The sequence below is a fragment of the Ailuropoda melanoleuca genome, chromosome 6, assembly GCF_002007445.2.
Source record: "Ailuropoda melanoleuca isolate Jingjing chromosome 6, ASM200744v2, whole genome shotgun sequence".
NCBI classification, from domain to species: Eukaryota; Metazoa; Chordata; class Mammalia; order Carnivora; family Ursidae; genus Ailuropoda; species Ailuropoda melanoleuca.
In genome coordinates this window covers 87,751,824-87,767,397 of record NC_048223.1, presented here as the reverse complement: position 1 = coordinate 87,767,397, position 15,574 = coordinate 87,751,824, and the positions used below count along the sequence as shown (strand labels likewise).

Genomic DNA, 15,574 nt, shown 5'->3' with positions numbered 1-15,574 from the left:
TTTTAATATAACCCACCATTTTGAACTCTGCTTGGTCATCTTTAGAGGGAATAAATATATCTCTATATATCATCTAATGCTTTTCTATAATTAGAGTGAAGAAAGTGCTATAAGTAATAAATAAGTACCTTTTATTCCTGAAGCGGTTCAACATTTATAAGAGAAAAATATATCAGAACTACTTATGAACTCATAAGGAGGTCATTAAGGAAACTAAAGCTAAAATAAAGTTGCAGCAGTAATACATACAAAGGACTGTTTTCAATATTTTCTCCCTTCCAAGATTTTATTTAAATTCAAGTTAGTTAACATATAGTGTAGTATTGGTTTCAGGAGTAGAATTTAGTGACTCATCACTTACACACAACACCCAGTTGCTCATCCCAACACGTGCTCTTCTTCTTAATGTCCATCTGCCATTTAGCCCATCCCCCACCCACCTTCCAGGGCTATTTTCAATTGTTAACAAATGAAAATGTTTATATTACTCTAATTATTTTCTTAAAAGTTCTTTTCCTTACCTCAGAGATGTGGCTAGATAAAACTGTACTTCCAATTTTCTCCAAACAGCTTTGACCTATGCTTCCATCTCATGAATTCCAAGACAGTATTAAACTGATGCATATTTTCATAAATCTGTTTAAAAAAAAAAGAACTTACTTATAAGACTAAAAGAAACATGCAGAAGCAATACTAAACATTTGTCAGGTGTAAAATTATACATTTTCAATACAAAGTCAATGAAAATTCTAAAGTTCTTTAACTATCACTTGACCATTTTCCCAACCTCTGCCCAAAAAAGTTTCCCATTTTGCATATTTTCAACTTCACAAACAATAGTTCTGTGGAAAAAATTACCTGCATGTAAAATTTCTGTATTAGCTTGAAAAACCAGGAACAACTAGAAGCAGCACTAAAATTTACAATTCTACAATAGTCAAATTCCTACTTAGGCAAAAATATATTTGACCACCCACCTAATATCTCTATTTTCACTTTTTATCACAAAATCTCAGTAAGCAGTTTTAATTTCAGTCGACCTTCTATTTAAAATATTAAGAACTGGACGGGTCAGGAATTAATGGCACTGCTTGGTCTAAGCACAGGGCATAGGTTACAACTATGTTACCACTGACATTTAGTTCCCCTGACGCTTTAAGACACAAAGTTCATAAATCTAAAAGAGGGAAACAATGAAAAATTTTGATCTAAAAAGGCATGTTGTTTACTTACAGATTTTAAAAATAATTTTGTTGAATGGATCTTTTAACTGAAACTTCCAATAGCAAAGTATTGTTTCACATTTTAAAAGGAAAAACGTTAAGCTGTATGAACACTACCTATGTCCCACTGCAAGGTCAAAAAGCCTTTGTCTTCAAGTCCATTTAGAAGTATCACTTGTGTCACACTGAGGTTTAGTAGTCTTGGCAATAAGGACTGAATGCATGTAAACTGGAGCAACCTGAAACGGTCTAGCATATCAGATAGCAGCCTTTCTTAAAGACAAGAGTCTCCACTCAGCAGACAGGCTGCCATAGGACCAAGCTAAATCTTTCATGGTCCAACTAAAGACAGACTGACCCTGAAAGCAATTAGTAATGCTTTGTCTGCATTTAGGAGCCTTAAATAGTCTTCTCAATGCACAAGTTGCCCACAACTTAACTGATCTCTAACATTTTTCAGGGTACTCACAGGACTATAAAACCCTTAGACCATCACTCAGAGAAATGAGGGCAGGAACGGAGATACGGTGTTCAGGGATATTTTCCTGAGATGTTCATAGTCTTAAAAAATTTCCCTTATATAATCAAAAAATAAATGCATTGTGTTTTCATTTAGAAATGACAAATATCTTCCTCCAAAGCCACTCTGCCAACAACTCCATTCTTCCTTAACAGTGTATGTGGAAGAAAAGAGGAAAGGCAATCTCTATATCAAACAAAGCTCAGATTAACCCATCCTCATAAAGGTTAAAACAATCCATCAAAAGGACTATGTTTAAAAATATACGGCCCGATTCTAATTCTACCAGTTATTTCCAGTGGATCAAATAAAATTAACATGTAAACCATCTATTAACCATTGTTTATCATGACACCACTTATTACAACACTATGAACTCGTGTTTAACAACCACAAAGATCTAGCCCAAACTGAACACTAAAGAAGTATAGCAATATTTTCATCAAAGACTTTGTGTCTACAACTTTCAAGCCTGTAAGTTCTAGAAAACACATTAAGGAAAAGGTAATTCTTTTAAAAACACATCAGGTCTTCTTAACAACAGAATAAGTGAAAAATCAAACCTTTCTGGATACATTCTAATATTTTATAATTGAGCTAACATTAGTTCCTCAAAGTTCATAAATACCTGCAAACAAATATGAAAAGTGCATTTTAATCCCACACTATCTTTACAAAATACCTTTATTTGCCGTCAAAATGTACACATCCCTCTTGGCTTTCAAAATTACTGAAGTTAAACTTTAAACCACCGAGGTACTTAAAAGAGCATTAACCATACAGAACCCATCAGTGACAAACATCAACTGTGGATATTATAGTTATCTCTGACTCTGCGTGTCAGGACACCACCCATTCACTCCTATATTAGTAAGATTTGCTTTATAGAAAAGAACAGCATACATATGCTTTTGATAAATACGCTCAGTCTAAGACAAAATTTAAGATTACTTTTGAGACGGTACCAGATGTCAAAAAGTAGTCATTTCTTAGCATTAGCAATATTGACTGCATACTTTTTCTTTCCACCACTCCAAATACTCTCCTCCTCAACTGCATTTCTCCTCTCTAAGCACCCATAAAAAGCACCCCAAATATCGTACAAATACTGCTGTTAACACTATTGCTGCATTCATATAACCCTTTTAAAAAATCAGAACCAAACTACAGAGTATTTGACAAAACATCCCAGCTGGGCTCTAAAACTAAAAGCATTACTGTTAAAACTTTTGGTACATTAACTGGAAAATTCAAACATCATGCTTCAGAAAAATATAATACAGTTTTAGCTGTAAGTAATTCAAATGAACAGTATAATTTAGTTTTATCATGCACTTCTATAAGAAAGCACGTAACCACATAACACAGAAAGGGATGGTCAACTTATGGATGGGTTATGTTCTAAAAGATCACTTAAATTTAATGTAAGCTTGATTTTGAAACTTTAGATGCCTTTCTCATAAAACCAAAGATATAAACAGTAATATTAAACCTGTAATACAAATGAACTACAGTACACAATTCTGTCATAGCACTCTTCTGCTTAAGCATATTTCCATACCGAACTCTAACTTTTTATTCACTGTTGTAATTCTAGAATCTAGCACAGCTGATGACACAGAGTAGGATTACAACAAATACTGGTGATCTGAAGAAATGAACAGCAACAACTCAATGATATGAGAAACTGGCTTGTCTAGAAAACCTTACCTATCTTAATTATATCAGACAACCAAAAGACAAGGAGAAAAAAGCTTCTTCCAAAAGAGGTACGTGAAAAAGATTTTTAACACCAGGGTGAGAAAGCTCTGATTTAAGTCAACGATGGCAATCCCATTCTCCCTGCCAATGAGTGGTTTAGCTATAAGCATCTGATGCAATTCTAGCCAGTAAGAAGAGAGGCTAAGTTTGCTGGGAAACTAAGCACTGGGAAAAGTGTTTATGGGAAAGGTTTTTCTGGCTGATGAATAAAAGACACCTAGGTGAAAACATCCCCTCCACCACCTTTTTTTCCAGGCAACTCTGGATTTGAGTTTGTCAAGTAGAATGATGGCAGCCATCAGGACCATGAAGAAGGCGACACCCCAAGAGGACAACCCAACAGATAAAGAATGGCTGCATTAAAAGACAGAAAGAATCTGGGTCTTTGGTGGTGGTGTTTTGCTTGAAAAAATCCTAAAACCGTATTACTATATTGGATCTTTTTATTATATTAAATCTTTTTATTGTTTAACCAATTTTCAATTACAAAAAGTAACCCAGTGAATACCATGATTCAGAAACCAATACACCATTTACTTTCATGAACTCAACTGTTATTTATACAATGATAATTCACCTAAATTTATATCTCAATCCAGATGCTTCTTTTCAACTAGATACATACTTCCAAAGTACTAAATATCAGTGGCACCTCAAGAGAAGAGGATTAATATAAAAGCCATCATTTACCAGCACAAAAACTGTTCACACACCCATATTCACTTTTCTGGCTACTGGCAGTACCACCTACCCAACTGTCAAAATTGGAAATCTTGGGAGCACTAGTTTTATCTCCCTCTGTTTCACCTATTATATTTAGATAGTTATTAAATGCTGCCCATTCTAAGTCTGATATACCTTTAAAATCTCTCTCCTTTATATCTATACACATCTAGTGCAGGCTCTCATCTTTCACTGCAACCTGCCTCCTTTCTTACCTCCTGTGTTTCTAAAATACAATCGTGCTTCTTGAAAAGATTTTAAACATAAGTCATTAGGAAAATAAATATTCAAAACTATAATGAGATACCACTACATACCTACCAGAATAGCCATAATCAAAAAGACAACAGCAAGTGCTGGTAAGGACACGGAGAAACTAGAACTCTCACACATTGCTATAAAATGATATAGCCACTTTGAAGAACAGTTCGGCAATTTCTTAAGTTAAACATAAACTCACTATATGATCCAAAATTCCCTCTATAGGAACCTACCCAAGAGATATGAAAATGAGTGTCTGTACAAAGACATACACAAATGTTCTCAGCAGCATTATTCATAATAGCCCAAACTGAAAACAATCCAAAGGTCTGTCAACTGGTGAATGGATAAACAAAGGGTGGCATCATTATACAATGGAAAACTATCATGTAATAAAAAGAAACGAAGTGCTGGTAGATGTTACAATATGAATGCACCTCAAAAACATTCTATGTAGAAAAAGCTAGAGGCAAAATACTATATATTGTATGATTCCACGCATATGAAATGTTTAGAAAAGGCAAAGAAAGCAAAGCAGTTGTCTAAAGCAAGGGGTAGAAATGCGAAATTTGGGGCAGTGATGAAAATGTTCTAAAATATTTACAGCACAACTCCAAAATTTTACCAAAAATTTTTTAAAAATGTATTTTTTCAATGATTTCCAACTGTTTATAAAATGAATTCCAAATTCTTTAGGAGGCCATCCATAGATTGCTATAATCTGCTTTCCATCTATTTAACCTCCTTTATCTTCTGCTACAAACTCTGCCAAAAAACCTCCTGCTGGCCATATTAGACTATTTGCTATGTCCTAAATATGCCCGGTTATTTAATGCTTCCACCTTTCTTCAAGCTTGCTACTGTAATTCAAAAATCAAAACGTCATCTTTATCTTTTTGCCAAGTGAACTTCCATCTGTACTCACAAAGATCCACCTCCAATACCTCCTCTTTTGTTGAATCCTCTTGCAACGCTTAGCACACTGAGTTATGATTTCTTATAGGTATATCTTACTTATTAAAATAGCCCCTGTTGTACAGCAATTGCATCTTACTAAGGCTTGTGTCCCCTGTGTTTGAAACACAGTCCACTGACCAGCACACAAGAGGTAATCTATTTATTTTTAAATAAATGACTGATGAAGAGTGACAGGGAAGAGGAAAATCCCAAAGTGGGCAAAATGAGCTCTGTACCACAAAGACATTTGTTTAAGTATGGTTACAACTGATGTTATATAAGAAAGAAAAACAGAAAGTTATCCAATCTCACCTAAATGTTTATCAGTGTGGGATTAGTGAAACAGTCACAATGAACATTACACAGTCATTAAAAAGAATGAGATACATCTCACCTATTTGTACTGATATGGAAAGATATCCCAAATACCCTTAAGTTATGAAAATAATAAAATAAGTCACTCCTTCATTATTAAAAAGAAAACTATACACACAAATAGGTATATGTGTGTGTGTGTGTGTACATGCACACACATGCAACACGGGTGAGGAAGGTGATGAAAGGCACACACCAACTCGTCTGAGTGTAGGCAAAAAAGTGGAAACAACTTAAATGTCTATCAACTGATGAGCGGATCCACAAAAGGTGGTAAATCCATCCAATGGCATATTATTCAGCCATAAAAACAAATGAAGCCATAAAAAGAACCAATTCCAATACAACACAGATGAACACTGAAAATATGTCACTAAGTGAAAGTAGCCAGAACAAAAGGCCACATATTATCTAATTCCACTTATACAAAATACCCAAAATATGCAATTCCACAGAGACAGAAAATAGATTAAGGGTTGTCTGGGACTGGGGGTGGAGGGTGGGAATGGAGAAAGATATCAAAATGATGATCTAAAGAAAAAAAAGGGGGGCAAATTAGAATTCATCAAAATTAAAAATACTTCCTCTGCAAAATGCCCTGTTAAATAGATGAAAAGCAAGATAGAGAATGGGAAAATATATTTGCAAACCATATATGTGACAAAGGACCCAACTAGAATATACCAAATCTCAAAACTCAACATTTAAAAAAAAAATTCACCAAGAAATTGGGCAAAGAATATAAAAAGAGATTTCACTGAAGAAGATATCTGGATGGCAAATAAGCACATGAAAAGATACAGTCTACAACACTAGCCATCAGGGAAATGCAAATTAAGACCTTGCTGAGATACCACTATACACCTACTGGAACAACCAAAATAAAAAAGCAGTGACAATAACTAAATGTTGGCAAGAATATGATGAAAATGAATCTTTCAGACATTGCTGGTGAGACTATAAAATGGCACAGCCACTTTGGAAAATAGTTTGGAAGTTTCTTTAAAAATGAAATACACACTTATATGCAATCAAACACACTCATGGTTGCAAAGAAAGGAACATGAATGTTAGCAGCATTTTACTTTTAATAGCCAAAAACTCGAGAAAACAAAACGTCCTTCAAAAGGTGAATGGTTAAACAAGCTGTGGTACCATCCACAGAACAGAATCCTCCTCAGGAACAGAAAGGGATAAACAAGTGATAAACAAAACAACTTGAGTGAATCTCAAAGGAATAGGGTAAGCAAAAAGGTCACATACTGTATGATTCCATTTATAAAACACTCTCAAAATGACAAAATCATACAGATAGAAAAAAAAAAAACCCTCATGGCTGCCATGGTGGGGGACAGCTGTGTGTCCAGCATAGGGGAGATCTTTGTGGTTACAGAATATGTGTCTTGATGTTGAGTTGGCTACACACATCTACATGTATGTTTAAATGGCACAGCAATATACATATAAAATGAACCAATGTCAGTTTCTGTTTGGATACTGTACATCATGTAGTATTAAGTAACCACTGGAAGAAGGTGAAGGGTACAATATTTTTGTAATTTCCTATGAATCTATAATTACTTTTAAGTAATTAAAAAATGTTTAAACCCTATTTCCTAAAAATGTTTTACCTCTGCTTTAAATTAGATTTTGAATAACAAAATAACTGTTCAAACTAGTCAAGATACACTCTTTCTTTCAAATCAGCTAGGGAACTTCAATTCTGCAGTGGTTTCTAGTATCCTATGGAAATGGAAGAATCCCCATAACAGAAGTCTAAACAAACCAATGGTTCCTAGACCAAATTCTGGGTCTTCAGTCCTCCCTGTATCCCTCATCCTCTGGGTCTGGGAAGCAGTGACTATCACATGAGTGCCCATCTGTAACAAACACAGCAAGTCTGACGCTGCCACCTGCAGCAGGATGAGCCCCAAAATAATCATCTATCCATATATTCTTTCCAATTTTTCCTTCCTGACAAAGAAGTGTGAAAACCACTTCTATGTTTTCCTTTTCTTTAAAGATTTTATTTATTTATTTGATAGAGAGAGCACACAAGCAAGAGGAGAGCAAAGAGAGAGGGAGAAGCAGGCTCCCCACGGAGCAGAGAGCCTTGACGCAGGGCTCGATCCCAGGACCGTGGGATCGTACCTGAGCTGAAGGCAGACGCTTAACCAGCTGAGCCACCCAAGTGCCCCTCTAAGTTTTCCATTTTCTCTACAATTTATTAGACAACTTACACGGTATACACAGACATTTAAATCACTTGATACATCTTCCACTTTCCAAGTAAACCTAATTCAGAGAGTGGAGAAATATATATCACCCATTTATTTCCTATAAAATGATAAGAAATTATCAATAGAACATTTATTTTATTAGCTGATAGGTAAAAGTACCCTGGGCAAGCTCCTCCGGATAGTTTCATTACATTATATAAAGAAGAAAACTTCTACTCTTAGGAATTATCAGGAATTGATTTTATTTATTTATTTTTTTAAGTAGGCTCCAGGCCCAGTGTGGAGCTCTCTGTGGGACTGAACTCACAACCCTGTGATCAAGACCTGAGCTGAGATCAAGAGTCCCACCCCTAACTGACTGAGCCACCCAGGCATCCCAGGAATTGATTTTAGATTGCTAAAGGTTCACCAATTCTTCTAAAAACATGCATTGTTTCTACTTCTCAATAAAGTATAAATACTACTTAGAATTAACATTATGAACACCAATTACAGAGTTATGCTGCAATACAGTGAAATCATGAGGGACTAATTAATACATAGTGCTATGTGCTCCAGTTCTAAATGGTCCCAAAAGAGTGCTGTGTTTACTTATTTGTATACTTGCTTGTTTGCTTATTTGTTTTCAATTTTAGCTTGCATCCCTATTTTTTTTAAGTTTTCTTCCTTTGCTAACAGCTACCTAGAAGGCACATTTGCTAACATAGTAACAGCCGCCTCTATTCACTTTTTTTTTTAAAGATTTTTTTTTTTATTTATTTGAGAGAGAGAGAGTGCGTGGAAGCACAAGCAGGGGGAATGGCAGAGGGAGAGGGAGAAGCAGGCTCCCCACAAAGCAGGGAGCCCGACTGATGTGGGGCTTGATCCCGGGACCCTGAGGTCATGACCTGAACCAAAGGTAGATGCTTAACTGACTGAGCCACCCAGGCGCCCCTATCCACTTTTCATTTACATCATTCCTGAGAACCAGAAAACTAGTTTAATGCAACTCTGTGTTTCAGGGTCTATAGAAATAAAAAGGCTGCATAGGACAGCCTGAAACTGAAGGTATAAAAACTGAACACATCTTCCATTATGATCCAGTAATTTTTATGCTGTGATATATATATATTTTTAATGCTGTGATATTTTTTAAAAGATCACTTCGAGAAGTGTACTATTTTATAGACACTTCAATGAGTCAATTCAGGAAAAAACAAAGATGCTGAGAGCTAAGAACTGTAAACATCTCAACATTTCTAACAAGATTCTCAGAACTGTTCCTCTTGAATTCCTAATCTGGCTTAATGTACAACTGTTTACAAAAAATTTTTTTTTTGCCACCACCTAGTAAAGGTGACAGGGTACATACCCAAAGACCCAAAAATTTTCTAGCTCTGAGTATATAACCCAGGGGACCCTTTGAATATATCTACCAAGAAGCATGCACAAGAAGATTCACAGCAGGGGCACCCAGGTGGCTCAGTCATTAAGCGTCTGCCTTCAGCTCGGGTCATGATCCCAAGGTCCTGGGATCAAGCCCCCCATTGGGCTCCCTGTTCAGTGGGAAGCCTGCTTCTCCTTCTCCCACTCCCCCTGCTGGTGTTCCTTCTCTTGCTGTGTCTTTCTCTGTCCAATAAATAAATAAAATCTTAAAAAAAAAAAAAAGAAGAAGATTCACAACAGCATTTTCTTAATAGCAAAAACCAGAGGAAACCCAAGTGTCCAACAACAGTAAAATGCACAAACTGTAGTATATTCATACAATTACCACACAGTAGTGAAAAGGAATGTACCTCAGATAAGTATGTTAACATGAATGAAATCCCCAAATCATAATGTTGAACAAAAAAGAAACAAGTCCAAGAAGAACACATACATACAGTGTGATTCCATTCATATAAAGCTCAAAGGAAATACTTTTTAAAAAGTTAATTAAAGGAAAAATACAAAAGTGGGAAAATGTAAAGAAAGGTAATGGAGTAACACCAAACTTAAGATGATGGTTTCTTCTAGGAAAAGAGAAGCTATCGTCCTGAAGCCTGGAGAGGTTCAAAGGACACCATTACATTGCTTGGGACAGGAGGCTGGGACAGATGCATTCATTCATTATTATTACTCTAAAATGTACATCTATGTTATATATACCCTTGTATGTAGAATAGATTTTAGAATAAAAATTTTATTTTAATCTAAGGTAAATATAGTTAACTTCCAATATTTTGTAAATCTGGGTATTAAGCATACAGGTGCCACACCACTTCCTATATTTTGGGAATGTATCATAACTTCATTTTTGAAAATTAAGAGTAATGCACTATGAAACTATATTTTGAAATTTAAGGACAAAATATCACAAATCTTTAGTAGCCATAAATCAAAGCAAATACTGCCATTACAAAATGAAAAAAAAATGTGAAAAAATTTACTTCCCCTCTTGATATAATCCAATGGAACATACACAATGCTTCAATATAGCATTCATTCCAAATCATTTTAATTTTAATCTAGTCATGAAATACAAAAATACAAACAGCAAATTGAGGGGTATCCTATTTTTAAAAAAACAACAAGATAAGATTTCATAGAAGACCATTGTAAGGAGGGATGAGGGGCAGTGGAAACAGTGACTAATTCTCAATTAAAAGAAACTAAAGAAATATGACAACCAAATGCAAAATACATTCCTTAACTGGTTCCTGGATCAAAAACCAAAATAGGGGCACCTGGCTGGCTCAGTTGGTAGATGATCTCAGGGCTATGAGTTCAAGCCCCATGCTGGATGTGGAGCCTACTTAAAAAAAAAATAAAAATAAAAATAGCTATGAAGAATACTTTTGGAAAGAAAACAGAGGAAATTTAAGTAAGGGCAGTATACTACATAATAGTATATTGATATTAAATCTCTCATGATAAACTAGCTCTTAAGGAACGTAATCTTGTTCCTAGGACACACTTGCTAAAATATTTAGGGGTGAAGTGTCAAGATGTCTGCAAATTACTTTCAAATGGTGAGAAAAAAAGTATATGTGTTTTTATAAACAGAGAAAGCAGATGAAGCAAAAGGTAAGTAAATATGTTTTTACTATCCAAATAGTATAATTTACTAGAGAAATAGGTTTTTACTGTTCAAATTTTATTTTAATTTAAAAGTTCATAAAATAAAAAATTGGGAAAAATATGTACTTTACCAGTTGAGTTATAATTTCACACATGCTTTTAGTAAACAACGTCAGTTTGACAGGTTACTAAAATCAAATATGACAGATTTATAAGGAGGTCCCGAAGATCTTCTCCCCATCAGCCAATTTAAAAACTTTTTCCCTAGAAATTGTAAACTATGACTGCTCAACAGGATTAAAAATTACATTTTCCTTCAACAGTCAAAAATTATAGATGTGCTTTTGAAACAGAGCATTATAATCAGTCTGAAGACATATGGGCTTTTAAAAAAATTATTTGGCAAATCACTGGTACAATATATAATTTACAAAGGTTTTATATGATACTTATATAGATATAGTCATACTGATTATGTTAGAACATAATATTTTCAAATGTCCTATTTAGCAAACAGAAGAATGTTTTAAATCTTTCTCAAAACAGATCTATTTCCTAATGATGCATACCCGTATTTTTCAGGATTGCTAGAGCATGGTAATAAGGATAGAATGAACTCCTCTAAAACACAGGTAGTTTCCTAAAAAACTAATTACATTTCATGAAAACGGGTTACATTTATCACCTCAAGGATGTACTGGTTATGTTGGACTTTAATCCAATTAATCTTATAAAATATTTGGCTTATTTTTATTTACCAAAAGTAAAACTACATTCATTAAATACCCAATTGTCACTCATCCAAATGTGAACATCAATGAGACTAAACAAATGACATTTTAGAAATTACAGAAAATAAAACTATTTTCGATCGATGATACCCACATAAAATCCATCACTTGTACAAGAATATGCACGAGCCACATCCAACAGGAGGGGAAGTGGACTACAGATATTTCCTCCAAAGGCTGGGTGTGGGACAGTGTTGCTACATGCCCGTAGGTGGGTAAACACATAGGGAAGAAAGTTTTAGCTGGGAAGCCTGCATTTAAGTTCTCATCTCTATGTAATGAGAGGCAGGTCATTAATTACTGAACAGCACTGTCTTTTAAATCGGTGAGTCACATGCCTAAGGGAGGAGCTTATAAGCAGGATGAGCAACAACCAACGCAATCAAGATTTCAAAAAGAAGCAACAGGTTTTGAAGACTTTCAGACAATTAGAAACACCTATCCCAATATAATGCACATAATCCAACAGGCTGACTATGGACTCCCCACTTTCTGCAGAACATGTCATGTACATTTGGGGCTACGTTTGTGAGGTTGGACATGTCTGAATTGCAGAGAATACCTCTATTATCAACAGGCAAGAGAGACTGAAAGAGAAAGGAAAAAAGATCACTTGGTAATACTCCTGAGGGCACTATGGTATATTTTAAACATTTAAGACACAGTTCCCTGCTGGCAAGTAACATTGAATCAACTTGAGGAGTCACACCATAAATATATTAAAGCTTAAACAATAGTACCAAGATGACAATACAAATACCTCCATACCACCATACATGATGATCTGAGAAGTAACAAAGACTATTGCTTCACAAGTGGAGAGATCACTGGGGGATAAATTTAAATTAGCCTTCCAAAGACTGGCAGGGTTTAACAGTATGAAAGGAGGGAGTGGTGTAGGTTAAAATGGGCATTCTATTAGGGGGGCCCAGGGAAGATACACTGTGCCTGGCCAGTGTTCCACCTGAGGCCTGGACTCTAGCGTGGTGGAGCAGGATAACCAACGTATGGCCCACTCCGGATGATACACGCACAGCCACCCTGAAGCTCATGTCCGTAGCAGATGGTGATACTCATTTTAGTTCTCTTTCCAATCAAGCACTGATGATCTCACAGTCAGTCCTTGTAAATACAGAACAGCCAAGATGTCAAGATGTTTGAAATCTACCTACGATTCTTCTAGAAGGAGAGGATTAAGAGAAGAATACATATGGGTTACGAGCATGGCCTCTACAGTCAGACTGAGTACCAAGGTTAGAATCCTGGCTCCATCACTTACCTGTTACAATACTTTGAGACCCTAAGTTACTTAACCTCATCTGTACCCCATCTGTAAAATAGGGACAATAACTGCATGTGTCTGAAAGGTGAGGATCAAAGGAGTTAAGGTAGGCAGAGCACTTAGAAGGGCGCCAAGTAAATATATACCAAGTGTGATGCAGTGTTAGGCTACTGACCGGACATTTGCTTCCCAAGCTTGGTTTACCACAGGTAACTGAAATTGCAAAAAGTGAAACTGTGAATGAGGGGGCACTACTGTACTTTTCTCTTTCCAAATCCTTGACCAACTGGCCACGAAATAACAACAGAATAAACATAAAATACTATATTAAAATATAAAATTATGGAAGGGAGGTGATAGCCAAAGGGTATGAGGTTTCACTTTGAAAGAATGAATATGTTCTAAATGACTGTGGTGACGGTTGCACATACTTGTGAATATATTAAAAACCACTGAAGTGTACATTTTAAATGGGTGAACTGCATGATAAGTGTATTAATTTCACTAAGAGAGGTTTTTATATTTGACCAATAAAAATCTACCAAGAATCGTGATGTGCATTTAGCTATATGGATGGTCTTATAACATTCTTAATGACAGCAAAACAGAATAGAAATAATCTAAGTAAACTATAGTAAATTCATATTCTTTAGTAATGACAAGCTAACATTTATTAATTGCCAAGAATTATTTTTTATGTACTATCTCATTTATTACTTACAACAACCCTAGGTATTAGAAAAGAACGCTATCTTCATTTTCCAGATAAAAATACTGAAACTCAGAGTAGTATTCTGCTCAAGGTCACACAGCTAGTGAGGACCTGGAGCCAGGATTCCAATCTGGGCAGTCTCAACACTGCCAGTGTGTATGGCCACTATTTGTACTGCAGAAGAATAAGTACTTGAAAATACACTCATAATATATTAAAACAGAAAAATAAATCAGATATAAAAAAACAACAACAGATACAGGGCGCCTGGGTGGCTCAGTCAGTTAAGCATCTGACTCTTGGTTTTGGCTCAGGTCATGATCTCAGGGTTGTGAGACGGAGCCCCACCTTGGGCTCCTTGGTCAGCACAGAGTCTGCTTGGGACTCTCTCCCTTTTCGTCTCCTTCACCCTATGCCCTTCACCACATTTTCTTTTCTCTAACATACATACATACATACATACATACATAAATAAATAAATAAAATCTTTTTTGAAAAAAAAGATGGAACAGATATAGCCCCAAATTTAATAGCAGGTATCTCTGAGAGGTGGTATTACAATGGATAATTACCTTCTTTATACTTTCCTGCATTTTCCACATTTTGTATTACAAGGCAAATTTAAGTGAAGTTCGTAAAAAAGAAAAAAAAAGGTAGAAAGATAGTGATAATTCCAAATACTGCAGAAGGGACAAGTAATAAAATATGGAAGAAGCTGCTAAATTTGCTAAATGGGTCACAGACAAATTCAATACAATGGCAGCGAAGATGTAAAAAAAAAAAAGAAAGGAAAAAGAAAAAGGTGCTATTCAGGTACAAACTGACATTTTGAGAGGTTTGGAGGTGAAAAGAATGGCATACAGCCTCGAGGTAATAGCAGTGTCAAGGAAAGATTTTGTTGGTTTGCTTTTAATTTGAAGGGAATTTGATCAGGGTTGTAATTGAACCAGAAATAGGCTGTCAAGGATGTAAAGAGAGACGAGTAGAGGAAGGTCTCAGAAGATAAGACTTAGCCTTAGAAAAACGGAAACACTACTTGTGAAACAGAAGAGACAGAAGAAAAAACTCATGAAAAGAGATCTTTCAGATGGAGAAAAAAAATTGAACTTACATTTGGCACCTTCAAACTTCTCTAGAAAATATAAAACGAAGTCATCTTCCAAAACTGAAAGGGTGGAGATTAGGCACAGGGAGAGAGGTATGGAGTAGTGGCACAAAATGCTGGAAAGCAATTGGATTCACTAATTTGCCAGAACTAGCAATAATGATCTAATGATTGCGTGACCATAACAGAAAGTACTGCAGGAAGCTGGGGAAATCCCTCCTCCGTGCTAGCGTGCACTTGAAGCTGCCACGGTATGCCTGGAGGTTATTCCCCTATTAGTAATCCCTAGGCTAACAAGCACTGTAATAGTCTATCAAGTTGATGTGCTATCACTTCCAGGAGATGACATGAATCATCAAAAGCAGCACCAGAGTTCAAGCATAAATTTCAAATTTGACAATAAGAAGGTGGTTTTCTAGGGAAAATCAAGTTGCAAAGATCTTTGCATATATTTTTATACACGTATAAACATATATATAAACTTTGTATAATTGAAGTTTTCCCTTAACAGGTAGATTGTTATGAAACATGGTATTTTTAGTAAAGATACCTTTCTAAAGCAGCATTAAAAAAATAAGTAGCAAC

General features: G+C 35.5%; 1 protein-coding gene across 1 annotated transcript in view; it reads right to left on the bottom strand.

Annotated features, from left to right (window-relative positions):
• Positions 1-15,145, bottom strand: part of BMPR1A (bone morphogenetic protein receptor type 1A) — a 76,678-nt gene extending 61,533 nt beyond the window's left edge. The window contains exons 1-2 of the mRNA XM_019795466.2: positions 14,996-15,145; positions 522-636 (exon numbers count right to left, since the gene is read on the bottom strand). The gene's annotated coding sequence lies outside the window, so the exon portion shown is untranslated. The remainder of the gene's footprint in view (positions 1-521; positions 637-14,995) is intronic.
• Positions 15,146-15,574: the final 429 nt, after the last annotated feature.